Source organism: Epargyreus clarus, unplaced genomic scaffold (genome assembly GCF_041222505.1).
Source record: "Epargyreus clarus isolate Ecla_fem2 unplaced genomic scaffold, WU_Ecla_fem_2.2 ptg000004l, whole genome shotgun sequence".
Classification (NCBI taxonomy): Eukaryota; Metazoa; Arthropoda; class Insecta; order Lepidoptera; family Hesperiidae; genus Epargyreus; species Epargyreus clarus.
The window spans coordinates 202,199-209,752 of record NW_027332212.1 but is presented as its reverse complement, the minus strand read 5'-3'; positions in this window follow the sequence as shown (position 1 = coordinate 209,752).

The following is a 7,554-nucleotide window of genomic DNA, read 5'->3' as shown; positions in this document are numbered from 1 at the left end:
AAGATAACATTATATTTTTACCTATTTTAAATTCCTAGTTTGATAAACTTTATATCTTTTGTTTTTTTCGCACATGCATATAAGAAGACAATACTAATTGTTGGAAATAATAACGTGGCTTGTACTCTATTTTAATTATATATTTTTTATAATTAATGATTCGTCATTTTTCCGTCATTCTTCGCTAATCTTTCTATGAAATGGGAAATAAAATATTTTTTAATTTAAAGAATAACAGTTTTTTCTGTTTGTATTTTTTATGACACGAATATAACCATATGAAAATGTCAAATACATTTCGATACAAGACCCACTGATAACATAGAAATACTTCTAATGCCAAATTATATTATAACATAACATGTAACGAGTAGATAAGATCTTAGATTATTTCTCAATTACCAAAAGAGCTGATTCGTCCATGTCCAATTAACGATAACAATAAATTAGCTGACTGATAAAATAATGAATGATGCTTTGAAAAAATATTTTCCTTGAACAGTTTCCATTTTCCCCTTTGCAAAATAAGACTTTTTTTCTCATTAAATCCCTGTCCGAAATGAGTATGACGTAAACTCCACCCATCATAAAGCCATAAAAAATAAAATGGAAGTAACAAATATTTTCAAAATTCAAGTTTAGGTGTGCAGAAATGGCAATTTTCTACTCACTTCTCGATGTTTTATTTTATTTTCCTAAGCCAAAAACTGTAGAATAACGTGATGACAACACTGAAACATTTAATAACCGTACAGCTTAGATATACGTGTGTTCCTGATTCGTAATAATTAAGTTTTTATTAAAAAAAGCAGTGATAGCCTAGTGGTAAAAAAGCAGCGATAGCCTAGTGGTTAAGAATCTTGGCCTCTCGATCGAGGGGTCCGAGGTTCAAATCCCAGGCACGCACCTCTGATTTAAAATTTATGTGCGTATTATAAATTAATTATCATTTTTTAAAACGGTGAAGGAAAACATCGTGTGGAAACCTGCATACTTGATTTATAAAAAAAAATCTCGAAGGTATGTGAAGTCTACCAATACGCCCTTGGCCAGCGCGGTGGACTATGGCTTAATCCTTCTCATTCTGAGAGGAGACCCGTGCCCAGCAGTGGGACAATAATAGAAGTTTTTATTACTTCTATATTTTGTTCGAAGGGTTTGTCATCTTTTTCTTAGTCAAAACCCACCATTAAAATTATTAAATTTCATCAGCTTCTCTGCCGAAATGTGAGATAATTTTCGGTAATTAGTGTAATAATAACCGGAAAGCTGTTGGGATATTAAGAGAAGGTAGTTGATAAAAGCTAAAAGCTTAAATTTTAATCTTATGCTCGTAGATATAAAGGCGTAAACCCTGCGTCCCCGTGAAACCATTTTAGTCTTAGTAGCTTGCAGCAATATGAGGGAATATTCTAAATTCCCACGCCTCGTAGATTCCTTGTTTTACTTTTAGTTCAAAAGCTGCGTACTGAAAAATTCCTTTTATTAGATTTAATGAGATAAGTGTAACGAAAAGTGTCACATTGACAGGCGGCAGCGTTTTCAGATATGCAAATTTTCTACATTCTACCTTTATTATTAATAAGAATATGTTGGAATAATTGGTCGATACAAAATGTGGTAACTCTTTATTCCATCCCGGGCGCACTACTACATAGTAGCTGCAGTGAAGCACTAGTGTAATTCAAGGATAACGTAAAGCAGAAATACTTAAATACGAAGCATTACAACTTGGCCTATTGGATTACATAGCCTACAAGCCTATTTGGATTTTTAAATTTGTTTTTTTAATTTTGAAGTACACCTTTTTTTTGTTTATGAGGGGGAAACCTTTAAAAGCTACCCGGTGCCGTGGGAGCGACAAAGGGTTATGTGGGATTCTTACCGCACTAAGAACGGCCACCCCGGTGGCCGTTCTCAGCGTTGCCAGGAGGACTTCGGGATCTCCTACGGAACGCAACCGGAGTCTTCTGAACGTGTTGCCCCTTCGGGCTTCGCCTAAGTGAGCTTCAGGACTCACTACACCGTCTGGTGTTTACAAAGGTATGCGACATACACACACCGCCGTCCTTCCCAGAGTTGCTTGCTGGACGGCTCGACCTCCCAATCTTGCCGCCTGCAACCCCGGAAGCTCTCTTTTAGTCGCCTTTTACGACAGGTAGGGGATACTGTAGCCGTATTGTAGTCCCGGGTCTACAGGGACAAAGATTGAAGTACACCTAACGTTGCCATCCTGAGAACTTAGATCGCATCGCATCTAAGATAGTCGCGTACGTTACCAAAGTGTATATTTCCTGACTGATTCAAAAACTTCTCAAATGATCGTGATTACAATTAATTTTCCATGTACGGCAATGAATAGGTACTGTCTAATTATTTGCAATAGTTTACTACAGTTTCGAAAAATATAACAGATTGTTTACAGATGTAACCTGTACGTTTACCATGAGTTTTTACGTTTTGACAAATATGTCTGTTTTGGTATTTGTTTACGTATTTGCCCATACAATTTCCAATCAGCGCTCCTAGCGGATTGTATCAGAACTATAGTGTCAGTAACGTAACATTAAATGTCTAAATTGACAAAATGCTTTATGTTTTGCGAACATGTGAGGTAGACAAAAAGTTCATCGTCACTTGAGCACTTACTTATTGTTACGTTTACTTAGTCTACTAAGGAAAACGGATCAGAATAATGAATAAAGTAAACGTAACGTAAATTGTGGGATGTTTTGAAAACTCATGGTAAGGGTTCTGTATAGTTCTACGGTATTTATTACGGTTTCTACGGTATATATTATATGTAGCATTTATTTTAAGAAGATACAATTCTCGAAAAGTTAGAAAAATCACTGCGTCTACCAATCAAGTCTTAGCTCGAAACCTTTCAAAGACATTCCTTACTCGACAAGGGGTTAGGTGACAGGTCAGCGATCCGTTCACCTTGTTATACGGGTACTGGCACGTAAATTCATCCCTTTATTGTTCTAAGGTATTTTAATATAATGAAAATACAGGATTAAAGGTGGTGGAACCTTTCGTGTTGCGGAATACATTTATTTCTGCTTTGTAATGGCGGTGTTAAACTCATGTATAAATTTAAGATGACCAGCAGGCGTTATAATTTAGTCTTGAGAAAAAGCGGCGCATTATGACATAATTTCGTTTTAATTTCTTATTGACATAGATTAATTAATTATTGTTATTTCTTATAAATTCTTAAATGTTACAATTTTACTTTCAGCTGTTTTATAAATGTTTTAATCTATTTAATAATTAAGTCCTCTGTATTATGTATACATAGTATACATTGAGTTTGACATGTTAATTAGTGTAAGTCATTCATGTATCGTTCTAATTAACAATAAATAAATAAATAAATAATAAATAACATAGTTTAAGTTAATTGTTAGTTAATCCTATGCTCATTGCAAAAACCATTAATCCTAAGATAGGGCTCATTTTATTTGAATTTTCAGATGACAGTGATCCCATTCCATCAGATAGTATACATGCTCCTTTGCTGCCTCAAACTTATTAAAATTATAAGGATAATGAATGATAAGTAAAGTTTTATAAATCTCATAGACCGAATTTGGCGATAGAGTTCAGAAGATCCATAACTCTTTTTTATAATTATTATAATTTCTATAAATTATAAACATGTTCTTATTGTATATAATATAATAAATAACGCCGTTTCATCTTAATACTAACAACAGCCCTATTAGTTACGGATGCCAAGACTTCTTTGTAAATCAAAGTGGAAATTGAAAAGTTTTGGAATACCGGGTTTCAATCGCTAGGAAATGTCGGAAACTGGATATTTAAGGATTTTAAGGGTTATTTCCAAACAAAAAAATTTCGTGCAGAAATCATGAATTTCGGCGGTGAAACTGAGTGGAAATAATTGCTATAGTGTACAATTTGTAAGTAGACCTGGAAGAAATAATCTCATATTACTCGTTATCTCGACGATAATATTATACAAATAAATTCACACATGTATATTTGAGTAAAATTCAAAATAAGTATAACTGATCTATATACACAGCAGGTGTAGTACAACAATACATACTATAAGGGATCTCCTAATAAGAAGTACATATACAGGGTGTCCCGTAAGTACCACGACAAACTTGGGGAGAACATAGGTGAGGGTCTGACCTCTCTGAGAAAAAAAATAACCTCAGTAAAAGTCTCACCGTTTTTGCACTATCGATTGTTTTACATTTTTTGAAAAATTCTACCCTCTTCATCTTCTTTCGTTAACTGCGTGTACAAATTTCATGATGCAGTGTTTATTTCTTCTGCTAAATACTATCAGATAGTTGGTCTACCATATTGAAATGTAAAGTGGTTAAAAGATTTAAAGGAACCATGAAAAAAGTGGAAGTATTTTTAGATTTTGAATTTTTTACTATTTTTTCCTCAAGTTGGCCTCCAATATCTTCAGGATTGATAAACGCCCTGTAGAGGATCACCCACCTAAAATGCCACTTGATAAATATGGTTGACTATATAGCCCAAGTCCATGAGTCATGACAATGAGTCAAGCAATTAATTGTTTACCGAAATAACATGAGTGGCCGTTGACGTGACGCGCTGGTACTTATTTAGGCGTATCTTATGCATTAGATTACTTCCGATAATATTATGTCTACGGTCCAAAGTCTAAATAGACTGATAAAATAATGTATTTTATCAATATTTTTGTGCTTGTCACCCATATACTACACTACACATATTTGTATAAAATAATTATAAAAGTTACTTTAATTAAGTCGATGATGTAATGACAATACCAGGAACAGATTTAGTGTGTAAAGTTCGTATTAATTCAGAAATTTTAAAATTACCTAATTCTTATTATCTTTTTCCCTATTTCAACATAAGAACATTAATATACTCATAACGTTGAAGGTTTGAAGGTCGTAGAAGCCTGTGTGGTGGGTCTCCGGCGGCACCACCGCCACACCTATTTCTACCTAATAACAGCAGTATTAGGCTGCGTTCCGTTTTGAAAGGTGTGGTAAGGGAGACATACATTTCCGAGGCGTTCCAGCTTAGTCCTCAGGGGTAGCGACGCACCTGTGGCCGACTTCAGGTAGGAATATTTAATCCTATCTGGGGTTGATTACAGATGTCCATGGGCGGCAGTAGCCACTTACCATCAGGTGGACTGCATGCTCGTCTGCTACTCCTATATTATAAAAAAAAACGAAGCACCACTGACCTCTCAATAAAGATAGCTTAAACCAGAGTCCAGCGCACTGACCAAGTCCAGATTTTTAAAACATGCATTAACTAGGAACTACCATAAAAGTAATAAAAAGCTGGCTGCTTAAAAATAGCGGAAACAAAAGTAATGTTTATGTTACTCCCACAATTTATACGAATTCAACAATGCAACACAAAGTTAAAATTCAACGAGGCGTTTTGGCTGAATTATGTCTCAAAGAATGAAACATCTATACATTCATATGCCCGAAAAGGACACTCTGCAAATGGTTCAAAAGTCAAAGGCACTTAACTCATGATCATTGAGCGTGGTAGACTAAATTCTCACCACTAGGCTTTCATTACTACCTTACTGTTGCATACTATAATTTCTGCGGTAGTAATGTTAATGTACTACACGAAATCCTTAAGTAAGGTAACGTAATGAAAGCCTCAAGTTTTAGCTTCACCCACGGCTTTGAGGAAATAAAAGCTCAGGGTTTACGATATTAAGATACGCAGATCTGTGTCTCGTCAGGCAGCTGGAGACATGCAATCTCCATTATCTTTTACACCTTACTTTACTTCAATGGTTCCTTACTTTACAGAATTTGTTCATACTCGTATGTATATATTACGTTATTAAGAAATACCAGCTTTTTTGTTGGTTGAAATATTGGAATATTTTTCTAGGTTGTACTCTTTAGTCTTTCAACATTTTCATAAGCTATAGTTTTAATGAACACCATCATCGCTACTCTTATTTACACCGTAAAGCAGTTCGTGCGTTCCCGTGGAAGGATGGGAATATCAGCTAACTCATTAAGGGGGAACCATCTTAGTTCTCAGAAGTTCCCATGTTCCCACATGTTTATGACCAGGTTCAGGTAGAACTCCTGTTCTATATGGACATTGGACATGGTAATAAATGTCCGTGGGTTGTCGTAGCTTACCATCTGATGGTAATAGATCAGTTCATCTGGACTGCATGTTCATTTGGTATTCCATCTTATACAAAAACTTAATACTTACACAAATGTAAACTTCAAAATATCCATAATCCGAACTTCATTACTCATTCAAAATGCTCATTTAATCCCTATTCAAACTATCCTCCGGAAACAAAATCCCAACATGATTAAAAATTCGAGGTTCATCGGTAAAATAGTTTCCTTCATTAATATTCATGTGGCCCGCGATGGCTTTGTTATCATCTATTCATCCGTTCACTCCATTTTTAGTTCCGTTTACACTGAGTGAAATTTGTACGACTGTTCAAGGAAATTTTGAAGAATAGTTAAATAGACGTAAATTGCAATACAATAATGTTGTTTGACGCTCACAAATTTCATACAACCGTTATTTAAATACATGCTTGAAATTTATTGTAGCACTTCACTTGAAACGTTACAAATCAATAAAAAAAAAAGTGTGTGTGTGTCAGCTACGACGCACGATTGGAGTTTACTCCTTACGAATGATAATTATGATATATATCGAATAGAAAAAAGGGTAGGTAAATGAACGCATCTGCTAAAATGATAAGAGAAACAAACATATATCTGTAATTATTCGGATTATTTATATTACTTCAATAATGCGTATTACATAAAGTATGTTACAAAATAATGTAAAATAGCGCCATCTAGTGGCAAGTTTTATAAATTGTAAGTTTGCAAGTTTATCAATCTATGTATTTTGGTTCCAAATATTGTAATGGTAACTTAATATAATTGTTTATATTAAAGTAAATTTTAATAGATAGATAGATAGATAGATAGATTATTTATTTCAAGAGCTTAAGCAACAACAACAAATTATAACACACAATAAACAATGAAATCCAAAAATACACATATGGAAACACAAACTTAATTATGAATTTATTGACTAAATTTTCTAAGAAATAAAATTACACAAAATATAAAAAAAAAAAACTGAAAATAATAAAGTAAATTAAAAAATAAAAACAAACAAAATACATAATCGAGTGTTGCAGCTAAAGTCTGTGAAAAAGGTTCCGGAGCTCAGAAAAAAACCGAGATTGGATCTCGGCAACTGATTTTCAGCCCGGACCGTATGCGAACGTTGCTCGGAAGGCTGTGCAGATACATCGTGCCAAGTGTTGTAAACGGGAGAAAAAAAGAAAAAATTCTTCTACCCTTTTTTTTATTAATTTTATATTAACCTGCTATAAACATTGTGATGCTCAATAAGTGCCGTTTTGTGTTACAAAAGTGAACTAATATTAAGAAAATTACGATTACGTGTAAGAACGAGTATGTTAAACGAAAAGTTAGTATATCTGTTATCTACGTTCTATTAGAGTATTTA